The sequence below is a fragment of the Larus michahellis genome, chromosome 4 (genome assembly GCF_964199755.1).
Source record: "Larus michahellis chromosome 4, bLarMic1.1, whole genome shotgun sequence".
Lineage (NCBI taxonomy): Eukaryota > Metazoa > Chordata > Aves > Charadriiformes > Laridae > Larus > Larus michahellis.
The window spans coordinates 36,612,459-36,628,576 of NC_133899.1; the positions used below are offsets into that span (position 1 = coordinate 36,612,459).

Sequence of the window (16,118 nt, forward strand, 5' to 3'; positions counted from 1 at the left end):
TTCCCTGATTTTGAGAGTGAGTCATCCTGAAAATGAGTTCTCTAAAAATGTCCATCTCAGTGTTCGTTGAGGCAAAAACTGGGTAATAAGTACTTTTGGGGGAGAAAGAGAGAAGTGCTGGAGGCCCTTGTCTCTTCTGGGACATGGACTCTTGTGCACTTTTGGGGGGTCTTTATCCCAGCCCTAGGTCACAGCCAGATCTTCCTCCTTCACTCCCTTGTGCGTGGAGGCAGGACAAAGGCGTAGGCACAAAGGAGAGGTATCTCCATGATTCTGCAGCTGTCAGAGGCTGGTCTTGGCTCCTGGTAGCAGCTGAGGGTGGCTGGAGGATCCTCGGACTCTGAGGGTGAAGGGCAGCAGGGCTTTTCCAAACGTAGCCCTGTGCAGCCCCGTTCTGGTCACTGCAAGGGGAGCAGCAATCCACAGCCCGGGCACCTGATGCTGGGCAAAGTCCAGATAGCTCCTTGGAGGGTCCCAAGAGCTCAGTATGATGGAGCGGCCTACACGGAGCACCCCAAAATTAATCCACTCTGTGGCACATGCAGCTGGTTGGGCTGACCTCACTAGGAATGAAGCTTTTGACCCATGCGTGCCATTTTTGAGCACCACGTTATGACTTGTTTATTGCTCTGCTTCGGCCTGAGTGTCCTGCTGCTGGGTACTCGCAAAGCCTCCAAGGTCTGAGAGGTCTCTGTTTAATTTAATTTTATTTTTTATGTTTTTTCTGGGGGGAAAATGGTTTACCCAGTTGCAATCTTGCTCTTCTCTCCCCATCGCCTTTCAGGACAGCGCCTGCTTTCTTCCTAAAGAGCTTGCATGCTCCCAACCAAAATGTTAGCTCAGCTGTAACAGATGGATGGATATGGGTATCATGTGGCAACTTAATGAATAATATCTATCACCTAATTTCCCGAAAGTTGGCATGTAATGAGGCTGGTGCCATGATTATTACCTCTGTAAATCATGACTTTAAGATGATGACAATCCCTCCTGCCCCAAGGATACAGGACAGCCAGCCAATGATGTACATTTAATTGCTGTGTGAGAGAGGCAATGTGTTCAGGAGCATGCCATTGCCTCTAAATTATCTTCTGCAGCACAGACGCTAGAGGAGATTAGTGCAGATTGGAGGGGAGGCAGGGCCCTGCCATGCCACGAGGTGCTGTAGAGATGTGTGTGTTTATTCACTTGAGCCAGCTGGTGGTGGTGGCGTGAGGTGGCCAGGGTGGGATGGAGATGTGACTCCCAGGTTTGCCTCCTTGGTCTCTCCCCAGGACTGAAGAAGCAGCAGATGGAGAGGGGATCACTCAAAACTGTGTAGACATGCTTCCTTTGTTTTTCTGATGAGTGTTTGTGGTTGTTCAGCCTGGAGAAGAGAAGGCTCCAGGGAGACCTTATAGCAGCCTTCCAGTACTTAAAGGGGGCCTACAGGAAAGATGGGGAGGGACTCTTTATCAGGGATTGTAGCAATAGGATGAGGGGTAATGGTTTTAATCTGAAAGAAGGGAGATTTAAATTAGATATTAGGAAGAAATTCTTTACTGTGAGGGCAGTGAGACGCTGGAACAGGTTGCCCAGAGAAGCTGTGGATGCTCCATCCTTGGAGGTGTTCAAGACCAGGGTGGATGGGGCCTTGAGCAGCCTGGTCTAGTGGGAGGTGTCCCTGCCCATGGCAGGGGGGTTGGAACTAGACGATCTTTAAGGTCCCTTCCAACTCTAACCATTCTGTGATTCTATGCATACCTCTGTGGACAGAGGACTGCGACCTCCCAACCAAACAGCGACCTTGGCTTGGAGGGTGAAAGCTGCCAAACCTCTGCCCAAACCTCCTCCCACTACAGGAAATCTCTGCCCCTGTTTTCTTCCTACCACAAACCGCGGCTGGCCATAAAGTGGAACCGATGCCCACATTGTGGGCTCTCAGCTTGCGCACGTGGCTGCTTCCTAGCCAAGGGAGTCATCCCTGCTTGCAGGGCCCTCCCAGACCGTCTCATTCTTCACCAATTGGTTGAATAAACACTCCTAGTAAAATTATTACTGTGCTGGGCTTTTAAGGTGTCTTTAATAGAATCATAGAATCTTCATGGTTAGAAGGGACCTTTGAGATCATCGAGTCCAACCATACACACACAAAAAAACCCCCTACAATCTCTGTCACTAGAGCATGATTAGGTGCTATGCATTATTAGGTGCTATGCTATGACAGTCGTCAGGGATGTGGCTGGATTGTGGATGAATCAGATATTGCAGCTGGCCCTTCGAAAGCAGCTACTGCCAGCCTGCCTGTACTGCTGCTTAGTGCTACCCTTTTTTGCTGTGTTGCCCCTCTTTGCTTGAGTACTTCTTTGTGTTTGTTTAATTTTTCTTTTCCTTTTAATTCTGCACCCATCTCCCTGATGCACTGGTCAGTGTGGTTACAAGCTGGCTGGATGTGGGGCACAGCAATGGACATTGTGATGAGCAGAGGTGACAACAGCCTTAAAACTGTGACAGCAGCTGCTTTGGGTCAGACTGAAGATCCCTCTGGCCTGATGTCCAGTGCCCAGGGGAATTAAAACTAGGGCAATGTGATGATCACGTACGATGATGTGTTTCCCTACGATACTTGCCCAGCCACCAGTGATTTGCAGCTTGAGGACTTCCCAAGCGAGGAGTGTGACCTTCGGGTTTGGTGGCCCCTGTGCGGCCACCATCAGCAGCATCATGGCCGCTTCCAGTTCCTGCATCTCAGCCCCCAAACCCAGATGCTCACTTGATTTGCAGGGAGATGGCTGTAAAACCAGCAATACCGTGAATGCCTGGATCATGTGAGCAATAGGCCATTTCCAAAGCCACCCAGTGCTCTGGACCACGTGGGATGGGACTGCTCAGCCGTGTGATGGTGGCCGTGTGTTGCAGGGGAGCCACTGAGGTGCTGGAAGAGGAGACCCATGGCACTGGTGGACCCCCACATGTTCAGGGGGGCGATGTGCCAGAATTAGCCTCTTGTCCCTCTCTCATGTTGGGTCCCCCAGAGGTGACCAGTGTCACCCCAAATGGGTCAGCTCCCCCAGGGGTGACCAGTGTCACCCTCCTTTGGGCCTGGCCAGCTGGAATCGCGGGCAGGTTCTGCAGAAGGAAGGTGAGGGTGTGAGCAGCCTGCACGAGCACAGAGCCAGAGGCGGCACGCGCAAATACTTCAGTTAGATCCTTCTGCGGCTCTGTGAGCAGCCACCCTCGGGAACACCCTTGAGTTTGCTGTTCCCTGAGGGCTTTTGCAGCCGAAAAGTGGCCTGGAGCATTTCTTTGCTTTCCTTCCCCCAAGTTTGCTTACTTACAGTGCTTTGCAGTGTCAGAAGGTGCTCCCGTACCTGCTGGAAAGATGCTAACTGCTTGAGCCATGGTGGCCATGCTGACTGATTTCTCAAAGTGATATCGGTTCCTTCTCTTTAATTCTCTGCGGAGAATTGGCTGCTGTTGGTCTGAGCCAGCGCTGAGCCTGTTTGTCACTAAAGACATAGTGGTGCTTATGGCATTAGTGGTTGCATAAGCTGGCTGTCTCCGAGGGGGCTTTTGCCCTGGCGTGATGCTCCTTTAGGGTTAGGTAAGAGCCAGGCGGGGAGCAGGGGGATGTGAAAAAAACCACACATCTGTAGTCCAGAGACTTATTTGAATTTAACACACCCTGCAGGAAAACCCGGATTTTGGAGTTTTCACGTGTTCTCTCTGGCTCGGCAGATTAGAGGGGGACCGTGGGAAAGCTGCCAGGGCTTGGAGATCAATCCGGCCTTTGTAAATCCTTTCATCTGACTGGCGGCTTCATACAATTGAGTATTACCCAGTTTATTATTGTTGGTTGATTAAATTCCTGTTGGTCAACACAAATAGTGCTGCGCAGGCTTGCGCGTTCGTGGGATGGAAATTGGCATTGCAAAGCACTTCCTAGAGAAAGGCAGGGATGACCTGTCTTTTAAAACTGCATTCAGGGGACATTTGGAAGGGGGGGAAAGGACAAATCCCTCCATGCAAGCTGCTTCCCAGGCATTTCTCATGTGCCTGCGGAGGCTGAGAGTGTGAGGGTTTTTCTGGCAGCGGGGGCAAGTGGCCTCAGCAGGGCTGTGGTCACCAAGCCCCCGTGTCTGCAGGGCGGGGGAGGACGGATGGTGCAGGGTGGACCCAGCGCGTATAACCGGGATTAATGGGATGAAATTAGGCGAAGGAGAAAGTCATTAGGAAACGTTTCCTCAAGGTGAAAGCTATTAGGGCTGCGGCACAGTTTCTCGAGGGAAGCGACAGGCACGCACTTACTTGGGTTGCGTTAAAACGAGAAAAACCTGGCTTTGGGGAGGAGATGGGGCATATCAGTGGCTTCAGGGAGCTCCAGGGAGATATGGCCCCCCAGGAACGGTGCATTTCTGGGAGGGATGGAGGGGGCCGTGAGTGGGACTTTTGCCTCTTTACAGGGCAGGGTCTTCAGCTGCGGTTTGAGCTGGGGGGAGCTGGGGGCTGCGGTCTGCCCAAGCAGCTGTTACCGGTGAGTTGGGCACAGGGACCTGTCCTGGTGTGAGGCAGGGCTCTGGTAGGCCCTGAAACAGCAACTCCCCAAATTATTTGGTCTTTCGAAATACTCTTTTTAAATACTGCCTGGCTTGTAAGAAGGAGGGCATAGGATGCATCTATCAAGAGTGGGAGTAATGGGCAAACAAAATAGTTTGGAAACCTCTGTGATAGATGGCCTGAAAGGTCTTTATGCTTTTATGAATGGCGTTACCCTGAATGTCCATGTATTTTCCTTCCCCATCCTTGTGCCCGAACCAAAGCAACACCCTTTATCTTTGGGCGTAATGACTTGTTTCCCATCTCTATGCAATGTGCACCCCTAGAAAATGAGCCCACCTAGTTATCTGGAGAGCAGATGGGGGATATCATCTTAGATACCATCTTAGACTACTAAGCATAGGCTTTAGGGGGGCCTGTGCTTTGTAGTCTTGTCTTTTATGAGTATAATGAAAATATCTCGTGGAAATGAGATCACCTTCTCTCCCTCTACTTGTTCTCAGGTAGTCCTGAGATGTGAATGGAGAGGAGCCCCAGGAGGTGTGTGGAGCAACATGTGGTTGGGAAGGATTGGGGACATACACGTCAGGGTCCCCTTCCATGTCCCTTCCCATTGCCCCAGCCCTGCCGTGATGTGCATAACCAGAACTCACGAATGTGACAGGAGGGAGGGAGCTGAAATGCAGAATATGCGTTTGAAGGCCAACACGCAGAGGTGGATCCTGCGGGCGCCTGCGAGGCCGAGAGCGAGCCGTGGGGGCCGCTTTGGAGACCCGGAGAAGTACATGTTAACCTGCCTTGCAGGGAGCGATCAGCCGCCAGTCCAAAGGGCTTGAGCGAGAGGTAGTAAACCTGTTAATAAATAACAGGGAAAGCTGGCTACGTTGCATAGTTTTAATTTCTGACTGTAACCTCAGGGAAACATGGTAAAGGTTTGCACAGTCCTTTTGCAAAGCCGTAGCGAGAGCTCCTTTGGCTTGTGGGAGCAGAAAGTCGCCTCTGATCGCCTGCTCTCTCAGTCAGCGTGGGACTGATTTTATTATCCCCCGTGGCCAAACGCCTGGGCTCCTCGGCTGCCCCAGGCGAGGTGAGGATGCAGTTCCCTGCTTTGCTCTGATCACCAGGGATCTGGTCCTGTGGGATGCTCCCAGCCGCCTTCCCTCACAGCTGGGGTTGCTCAGCGTCGCCAGGAAAGGGTCAGTGCTGACAAGGGCCGGCTTTGTGGAGCGCTTCCTAAAACTCCTGGCTGAGGGTGATGGCATGGACCAGAGTGAGTCACAGCTATCAGGGAGATTTATCTGAGGATCGACTTGCTGTTTCTAAATGATTTCTCCTATTTCTATTGTAGTAGCGTTGTACAATTAACTTATTCTAAGTCAGGTTTTGTTTCCTGTTGTCTCATTATTTCAGTCCAGCCCAGTGATACGTTGTAATCTGCTCCTCCATCTTGTTTCTACTCCCTCTAGACATTGTACAGTTAGGAAATGCTTAGGTATTGTCTAGCCTTTCTTTCCAGGCATTTACTGTATGTAACATATGTTTACTGTATTCAGATTCGTAAGCCATACCATGTGTCGCTCGCTCAGGTATCTGGAGTCCCCGTTCTGCTCAGTTTTGGGTTATAGGATATTTTTGGCTGGCCTACTGCTGTTCCCAGCTGGCCCTGACAAAGCCCGCGCTAGTTCGGCATAGCCGACAGGTTACACTTGACAGCCCTTCTCCTGTTTGTTGCTTATTCCCGCGGCAGGGCAGGGGGTGCAGGCAGGAGAGGGCTGCAGGTAGGAAATGGGGCATCGCTGCTTTCCACTATGAGGATCCCTCCACCCTCCTGTGAGAACACAGGGGACAGCCTCTGGTCCGTCTGTGTAATTTGACGGCATGAAAGGGCTCCCCTGTGACCCAGGCTGGGTTTTTTTAGTTGAATTTTATCCCAGGTAAAAGCTGGCAGGGACTGGATTTACGCCATCTTCCAGCTTGACATCTCTTGTGGTTTTTGTTGTTACCTCGAACCAGGACAACATGGAAGGACTGGACAGTGAATCCACTATACATATTTTATTGGTTTTACGTGTGGCTGTTTTTCCTGTCTGTGCCCAGTCCTTGAAGGTGTTTGGGAAGAAACGCACCTTCCTCCCCTGGCCACGCTGCTGTTGGAATGTGTTTGTCAACAGTGAGTTAAGCGACTATGCAATCGCGGCGCGTAATGTTTAACTACGGGCCGCAGCAGGAGGGCACGAGGCTGGGTGGTTTCCTGCTGCTGGGTGGAAAGGAGGAACCGAGCAGGGGGAGAGAGAAGAACCGACCCAGAAAATACCCTAAATCAGAAGGGACCGCAGGGATGGAGGGCAATGGGGTCCCCTCGGTGCTCTGGACTGCAACAGAGCTTCGCTTCCCAAAATACCGGCTCATGTGGAGGGACCAGCGCAGTAAACCAGCTAATTGCAAAATACACATAAATCCAAAAAAACTGCACTATGGGTGAGTGCTGGGACCTGTGCAGGTGCCCATCCTAGCACTGCGGTTATTTTTGGCAAAAAGAACTGGGCAGGGAGTTTCTGCCTGCAGTTTAGCAAGGCTCCGTGTCCTCGTCCATAGAAGTTTGTGTGTCTTTGACACAGATGCACACAATCCCCAACTCCAGAAAAGCTTAGTGTGCAGGGATTTAGACATTCCCTGGTGATTGCCTTAAGCCATGGGCTCGCAGCTATTTTAGGCTTTCTCCCTTTCTCTCTCTGAGGGTCTGGCCAGAAATTTCATCCTGAGCTAAAAATTGCGTGAAATTGGATGCCTGTGTTAAAACTGCTCTCTTGGTAAATCAGAGTTTTCCTATGAAAAACTGCTTTACCTAAAAATTCCCCACCAGCCCTCATCCCAGAGTGGTGACACCATGAAATCCTGCATCTTTCTTGCCACTCGGGCAAGAGCTCTCCCCTGCCAGCCCCAGGTGTGGAGATGAGGTTTGTTACCATCCTGCCTGCTACGTAAATGCCAGCCATAACTGGATAAATGCTTTTTCGCTGGAAAAAAGGCCAGCAATTTTTAACACCTTTGCTACTTTGCACTTTTTTAGACTCAGGTGGAGAGATGGGGGCAGCCAGCGCTGGGGCTAAGGATGGGATGCGGGGCAGCCTGGACCGGGGTGGGGGGGGATAACAAATTCCTGGGCACACGGAGGCCCTTCAGTGAGCGTTGGGCTCTGGTGGGCCCCTGGGTGGAAGGACTTTGATCTGACTCCAGCCTTTTCCCACCGAGGCATCCCTTTTGAATGCGTTCCTGCTCTCAGCCTTGCCGTGAGCAGCAGACAAAGGCGAGGGGAGTGGGGAAGAAGGAGCAGGGGGGGCTGTTTACCCTCATCAGGAATGGTCGAGTGGCCCGAGTCAATAGAGCCTATTTTTCATTAACCTAATCATTAGTTTTTTCTCGCTGCCAATTAAATTCTTCCTCTCGCTACCCAGAAGGGCATCATTTGCATCTATGAGATTTTTATTATTTTTTTTTTAATAGTGGGCTTCCTGAACATGGTGGGGGTATTTGAGGAGTGGAAATTAAAGTTTAATTTTTCTCTTGATGGAAGAGGATTTTTGAGTTTTAATTATCACGCAGCTTGGATTCCTGACGGTTGAGGACCGCATTGGAAATGCTGGTTTCCATTGTGTGGAGTGGATAATTATGCAGCTCTCTCCCGGGCTCACTGCGTTTATTGTCCAGAAGAATCTTCCCAAGCAAAAAGGGGGGAGCAGATTTACAACCTGAAATGCATTTTCAGAGCCTGCAAAAGTTTCGACTTGATGTTTGCAAAGGAAGACTTTTGCAAATATTTAAGATCTTCTTATTTACCCTTTTAACAAAAAAAACCCAACCCATCAATTAATCTGGTAATCTGCCTTTCCCCCCCACAGGTTGCTTAGGAAGTAGTTTTGTAAACTCAAGAGAGCCCTTCTGCAGCTGGACTGCTTTGTGCTATCAGTTTCTGAGCAGGATTCCTTCAAAGGCAGTGGGAATTTCTACCAGCCCATTTGTACGTACAATGTCGAATGTAAGATTTACAGCCGTCTGAAACTTGGCAGTGCTTCTTACCTAGGAGGTGATGGTAAACTATCCAGGAGAAAATGTTGAAGGATTCAAACAAACCTAAAATTTCAAAGCAAAACTCTTTTACAGCTGTTCTGTTTCACAAGGCTTTGGATTACCCTGATGTCTTTCCCACAGGCTTTTGAACCATTGGTGGTTAGAAGTTTGCCATAAAAACAGAGAAACTTCAGCAAAGGTCTCATCAAATACGGTGAAGCTTTTGCATCTGCAACAACCCTGCCAAATCTCTTGAGGGTGGGGTCAAAGCTGCATGTGTTTGGGTGGGTTGAGATCTGGGGGCAAATGTCTTGGGCAGCTTTGGTCAGTGTGGTGGGTTGAAAGAGAAAAATACCGATTGTGGGTGCTCACTCTTTCTCCTTGCTGAGAGATGGAGCGGCAATAGTGCAAAATGGAAAGCAGGGAGCAGATTCTGGGATACGTTTGCACGCATTTCAGTGAATGTGCAAGAGGTAACAAACAGGGCAGTTGGGTGCGTAAACATTTCAGATCAGCCTGTTTTCCGGAGCTTTTTGGATGTGACGGAGTGATAAAGGGCTCTGAACCCAACTTGACTTTCATTTCTAGCTCTTTTTGGTTTCATTAATGCAAACTCAAGAGTGTTTGGGCTTCTGATAGCTACCTTCCTGTCTTGAAAGACCATGTGGTTGTTTTGGGAAAGGTAGCAGCTTATCATGGGGATTTCTGGACTATTAAAATAGCTCAGGACAACCTGGTATCCATTCCCCGCTTACTCAGTTTTCAAATTGGCACCTTTGTACTTTCTCTTGTGCTGCCCTAAGACTTTTAGCCATGGACACGGCTGTCTCTGTAGCCTTCTCCAGCACCTTCCTCTGTCACGGTGCCTATGAGCCTCGACTTGCTGAGGCTGTTCCTAACCCACATGGTTTCCTGGCATTCCCCAGCTTGTCTGCATTCACTGAGCTCCTCTTTTTTCAGCTCTTTTGGCTAGAGACCATATGTTGTTACTATAGTCATACCGAGCCTCATGCATGTTGGCCTTCTGTGATTTAGGACTGTGAATTTCTGTGGAAAAGCTGGAAACGGTAACTCTTAAAGATAAAACCTCTCTTTTTTTGGAGGGGGGTACTAGCTCTTGAAATCCCTGGCTGTATTTTCAAACCGCCAACTGTTTCCAATGCAATGTTTTTATTGCAAACATCCCATTTGTATGGGAGGGCCCTACCCCAGCTCTTGTTCTTCTCTGCACGCTTTCTTCTTTGACAGCCACCAGGCAGTTAGGTGAGACTTTCTGCAGGTGACGGAAAACCAAAATGCATGGATGGTTTCAGATTACTGAATCTGACGTGCCGATCAAAGGCTGTTCAGTGATTTCATTTTTGCCTTCAAATAACTGTGGTGCTAGCTTTCTGGAATTTAAGTGAAATAGCCACGGATCTTCTCATGTGATATTTGTGCAGGGTAGGCATGGAAAACGGAACTGAAGGGCTCACGGGGTCACCTAACCCATCCCTTTGCCCCAAGGCAGGCTCAGCACTACCTAAACTGCTCCTGACAGATGTTTGTCTAACCTGCCATCATCAATGACAATGCCACCACCTCCCGAGGCAATCTCTTCTAGCCCTTAAATAGCCCTGTTATTAGAGAGCTTGCTGTTCCTGGGTGGACATGGAGAACAATTTATTCACTTAATCTTTTTTTGACAATCATTTACATATTTGAATCCATTACTACATCTGCGTTCAGTCTTTTCTTCTCCAGGCTAAACAATCTGGGTTCCTTCAAGCTCTCCTGCTGGATTATGCTTTCCACACTCTGATCCTCCTTATTTCTCTCCTGAATTCCTTCCAACTAGTCCGCATGAGTCTCGAAGCGTGATGCCTAAAACTGGACACAGATCCTTATTCAAGATCTTTAATAGCACCGATGAAGGAGGATTATTTCCCCTGTTTACATACAGGGCTCTTGTTTCTGTGTCACGATACGACCCCACATGCTGCTTTTGCCCCAGCGTGACACTGGTTTGTGCCCAGTTGATGAATTGCAGTAGCCCCCAAGATCCTTTTTCACAGAACTGCTGTGTGTGAGGAATTGAAGGGTGCTTCCACAAAAGTTGAGGTCGACCTTGGCAGAGGCTTTGAGCGTTGCACACAATGGGATGGGCTTAGCCTTTGGTTGCTGTTGTAGAGACAGGGAGAGCGGCTACAATGGCGGTAGCCAAAGTAAGGTGGGAAGGGTTTGGTTTTGGAGGTGGGAGGGAAGAATTAAGTAACTGGATTGATTCAAGTGGAAGTGAGTACAGCCTGTCCCCTTGGTTTCAGGGATTTTCCCCTGGGACCGTACCCTCTTGGTGACTTCTAGAGGCTGCAGCGTTCGCTGAGGTGCCCCCAAAAGGAAGGCGCAGAGCAAAGCAGGCTACTCTTTCTGAAGCATCCACACCATCCCAAATGTTTCGAGTCGTTTGTCGCCGGTGGAAAGCCCCTAATCGGCTTCGGGGCTTTTTTTGACTGGGTCACGTGACCGTGCTACCAAGATTAAAGCAGCACGAGGAAGGAAAAGAGGCTTAAACAGCTGAGGGTGCCTGGCAGGTCATTTTAACCTTTTCATAATCATAAAAGCTGCAGAATCCCATTAGCAGTGAGTGACTTGCAGCTCCGCTCCCCAGATGAGCGCTGGTGACACAACTTTCCGTTCCCCTCTGCCTTCCCCCGATGGAGAGTCCGGCATAACTGGCTGGTAGGGTCCGAACTTCAGGCAGAGGGTTTTGCCGTTCCTTCCTGTGCACCGAGGAGTCCACCGCACCAATGAGAAGCAACCCATGGGTCTGTCAAAGGTGGAGGATTTGTCTCTCTGTATCTAAAATTAGACTCTCATGGAAGGTTCTGCTTAGGCCATACTGTGGTAGATCAGCCCTTGCCCATCTGTGGCCATAGTAGAGAGGTACAGGATAAGGAAGATTATGGTGATCTGCTAATTCACTGCTTTGGCACTGGTCAATGGGCTATGGCTTTACTCTGCTGGGACTGGTGACAGCAGAAGATGCTGCAGTGCACCTCTGACATGGGAAGCAAAGCTTTTTGAATGGAGCTATGTTGACTAAGGCACGAGGCAGTCAAAGAGCCTCCAGTTTGTTGGTGTTACTCACCTTTTCCTCTCTCGCAGGTTTTCATGAGCTCAGCATCACATCCAGTAACCACTCTGGTCTTCCCCTGCCCTTCCTCCAGCTTCTGAATCTTTTGTCGTCTCCCTTCGTATCAGCTAGTAAGCACTGATAGAGCAGTGCTGGTACCACAGCGTCTGGAAGGGAGGATTGCTCTGATCCGCCTGCAATTTGATCGTTGTCCTACTTTCTCTAGAGTTGCCCTTTCAGCATTCAGGCAGTCCTTCATTGAGTACCTCTGCGTGGTTGCACAGCAAGTGGTTTCTTAAAGAGGCCAAGGAAAACCTGAATTCTGCCCGGTGTCACAGGCTGTGGTGGGTGTTGCAGGTATCACAGCACCTGGAATTGATCCAGAGAGCACCTGCTCCCTCGGACAGTGCAGGCTTCCCTCTGCAGGGAGCAAGAGGGGCTGTAAATCAGCTTTCCTCTATTACACGTACACTGGTCGAGACCGTCTGGCTGTGCACGTCTTGGGCATTCATATTTCTATCCCTGTGTTTGCTTATTGCATCTAATTACAGTCTGTCTACTCTTGCTTGAAGGCTCATTCTGAGGCTGAACCTCAGAAAGCTCACACTGGTTGTTCTTGGAGCAATGCCCACTGTCAGGCGTTAAAACACAACTTGTAAAGCAAACGCAATCATTTCCTCGGTTGTTTACCTTCAAAATCTCTGGGGGAGGGAAGGAAAGATTTCCCCAGGAAACCTGGACAAACAGTCGTGACTAGTAATCAGGGCTGAGCCACCCTGTCATGCGGGCACCATGTCGTGATGGGACTGCATCTGAGCAACCTGGTGAGGGTGCCATCTTCTGCAAGCAGGCTTACAAGGAGAGCTGTGGAAAGCCCTGGAGAGCTGCAACAGCGCTGCCTGTCCTTGCCCACTCCCAGCAGCAGAAGAGCAGCTGGTGGTCGTTCCCCTCAGGAGATGGGAAGCCTGGTGTCAGACTACAAGACTGGGAGGTGTTTTACCACCTTCTCGTTAAGCAGGTTTTACAGGTTGAGTGGGTTAGGCATCCAACAAGCCATCTCCCAGTGGTTCCTGCTGTGCTGTGCCCTGACAGAAAGACTGACCCAGCAAAGATTGTAATGTAAAGGTCACCCAAGCAAGGAAGGAGAAACTGGTGGCCACTTTCCAATGGGACGAGACAGCTCTCTCCCGGCTGCGCTGCGGTATGCGGGCACACACATGCACACGCGGCTCCTTCCCTATCAGCCGCTTCCTAATGAAATCCCGATAAGATATCAGGAGCTCTTGAGCACCTGTTGACAGCTGTCACGGGCAGATGTTTTGCTGTGCACGGAGATGATGTCATGGCTGGAAGTCGTCGTAGCGAGCTGTAAAAGCCGAAGTCGTAAGAGACCTTATCAGACTGTTACAGACCGACCCGAGGCCGCTAAGCTCCCAGACAGGCCTAATGAACTGGAACTGAGTTGCGAACGTGCGGTCTTGAAAAACTTCAGAGCTCGTAGTTACAGGCTTGCGATGAAATGTTAATTAAATAGCTGCAGTGGCATATGTTCATCCCGCCGGAGCAGCGCTTCGCAGGAGCACAGCCAGTGCCTAGCCACCAGCTTGTGAGAGTGGAAAAAAAAGTGTATTAGTCTGAGACCAGATTTCCTTGTGATTGGACTGACAACACACCTCCCTCTTGCTTTGGCTGGCGTTTGAATACCTGCTCTATACCTGAGCTATCACCTGCACCTTGAAAATGAGGCCTGATCCAACCAGTCTTTTTCAGATAGATGTTCTCATGGGTGTCTTTGGATGCTACATATGGGCCTTTAATTTATTTAGCACAGTCTAAGGCAGTGTCTATTCAGTAAAAGTGTGCTGCAGCACCTCAGCTATGGAAATAATCAAGATTTGGCCTTACTTCTCTATCTGTAAGTGCCCTCTTGCCACCTCTTACGCTGCCTGGCAGAGTGCGGAGGAAACCGCTCCCTACCCAACACGCGGTGAATGAGGTGGTGGGACAAGAGGTAGAGCAGGTCAGCATGGTTTGCTTGCAGAATAGCTTGCAAAGCTACAAAACGCTGGGAGCTTCTGTCTGCCGTGGACCTTGTGGCTGCACATTCTCTTACCACATCCCAAGGGAGACTCCAGATTGTGCCCATGCTCCTACCGGGGAGGCAGGGGTGGGGACTGGGGTTAGCAGAGTATGGTATTTTGGACCTGAGAGAAGAGAAGGAGGGTTTAGGTCGGTGAGCTTCTTCACCTCACTGCTGGCATACTTCATTTGGCTTTTACCTGCCTTCTGTCCTCAGCCCTCACATCCATTTGCGTGCTTTCACAGCTGCCTTTAGTGATATTTTCAGAGGGGATAAGCTGGGTTGGAGCCTGGGTGCCAGGCTGGAGAGCTGCCTTTGTTCAGTGGGGACAAGTGCCTTGGACACCGGCAGCATCCTCCAGGTGCTGGAAGAAATGGCTTCTGCCAGAGTCAGGGTGAGAATCGCTGCAGAGCTGGGCATGCCGAGGAGAAGTGAGGAGCACAGCCCTGGTGGTGCTGGTAGCAGAGGGCAGCACCTGCAGAACTAAAGTAACTCAGCCGTGGCTTTGGGTGTCCCTGCTCACATTTGAGCCATCCACCAAGTTAAGCCTGACGGGAAAACTTTCCTCATGCACCAAAGAGGACGTTGGGAATGGGGTTTGCTGGTATGAGCAGAAAGATGGGGGCTGCGTAGGAAAAAGTAAGGGTGGTGGGTTTGTCCACGTCTGTGAATAATTTCCTTTAATGACATTAGATAAAATAGAGACGTGAGTTTCATCTGCTTCCCAGCTGCTGTGAAAGAGTGCTGTTGCCTTAATAAATCAACTTCTTTACAAGATGTAACCGCTCGCCCATTTTTCAGCCTGCTTGTCTGTGTCAAGAAGCAAAACCAGCAGAGCAATACGGCTCTGAAATACGGTGCTGAAGGGCAGAGGTGTGATAACGAAACTGCCGACAAACAGCGAAATGTTTTATTGAGCACAGGTGAAGGCCTTTTTATGAGACGATCTTTGATGGAAGGGGGAGGAAACGAAAATGTCGGCATCCCATCGCGCGAAGGAGAAGGCGGCAGCTGGCCGCAAGGTGCAAACCTGGCAGAGCGTCACTCCTTCCTGCATCTTTCCTCCTTGGGCTTGGATTTGGGAGAATCCCTTTTAGGGGTGCTGCTTTTTATGAGGAGAGGAAGAGCCTTGTTTGCAGGACATTGACAAAATGTGGTTGTGCTTTACTGTCTTAAATCATGCTTGACTCCTGGGGAGAAAACGCAGCGGGGGGCAGCGGGTGTCCAGCCGTGCTGCTGCGGGTGTGGGGCACCTCCGTGGTGGGGCACGTGGGGTCGGCGCTGGAGGGGGGCACCACAGTCCTGAGCGACCAGCCAGCGCCTCCGCAGGACACTGCCTCACCCCCTCTTTGTAACAGACATCAAAAAGTCAAGTCGAACCTCAGTGGGATGCCGTGGAAGAGGAGTAAGGCTCCTCTGTTGGCTCAAGTCTGCTCGTGCCGGGTTGTTTTGTGTTGTCCAGGCTCGGTGTAGGGAGCGTCCTGCTGTGAGTGGGTCCCATCGGAGGGATCTCAACAGCTTCCTCATCTCACGGACACCTACATTGACTAATCTTTCCTTGCATCTCTGCTGTGAACCACCCAAAGTAAAGGACCTGCATTTTTTTCCTGTATTCGTTTAAGTGCTCAGGCCTCGTTAAGAAAAGGTCTTAAACAAAAGCGTCTCGATCCCAACCGCGTAGCTACCACGCAAACCTGTGCTCTGCCTGCTTGTGGTTCGGAGAAATGACATACAAGGAAATAAGAACATTTCTTTTGCTACTGTCAAAATAAATGTATAATTTATCCTATTTACCCCTCTGACAGGTTCCTCTGAAATCTCGGATGAGAATGGGAAAGGTTCCAGTGTCTCCAAGTGTCTTTTAAAATGACACTGCTCTGTGCTCTGCAGGCTGAAAGATTGTTTTGATTGTTAAAACAGTTTCTAATTTATGTTTTAAAAAAGCTTCAGGAGCCAGGCAGTTCCCTGCTCTCCCAGAGGCCATTGAGTTAAAACAAGGTAGAGTGATTTGTCTTGCCTCAATTTAGCTGTAATGAGTATTAAGTGGTTTATCTATGTGGAAAAAAGTTACTCAGCTAGATTACATCCAAGTTGAATTACACCCCGTTCCAGATGGAGTATATTTTTTAAGACAGTAAATCTTGTGGAGGGTGGGTAATAACAGTAATACTCCTTCCTGGGCTGGAATGCGACTTTTCTACCTCGCGTGGAGATAATGGGCAGAGTTACATCCAATTAGTTTTTCAAAGGCTTTGCAAAGAAACGGGACTTCAGGTTTTGCGGCTTGGCGAACAACTTAGCTTCAAGCATTTATGTTGTACA

At 49.8% G+C, this 16,118-nt stretch overlaps 1 protein-coding gene across 2 annotated transcripts in view; it reads left to right on the plus strand.

Annotated features, from left to right (window-relative positions):
* The window catches only part of CCDC85C (coiled-coil domain containing 85C), a 115,636-nt gene that overhangs the window by 49,967 nt on the left and 49,551 nt on the right, over window positions 1-16,118 (plus strand). The gene's annotated exons all lie outside the window — the stretch shown is intronic.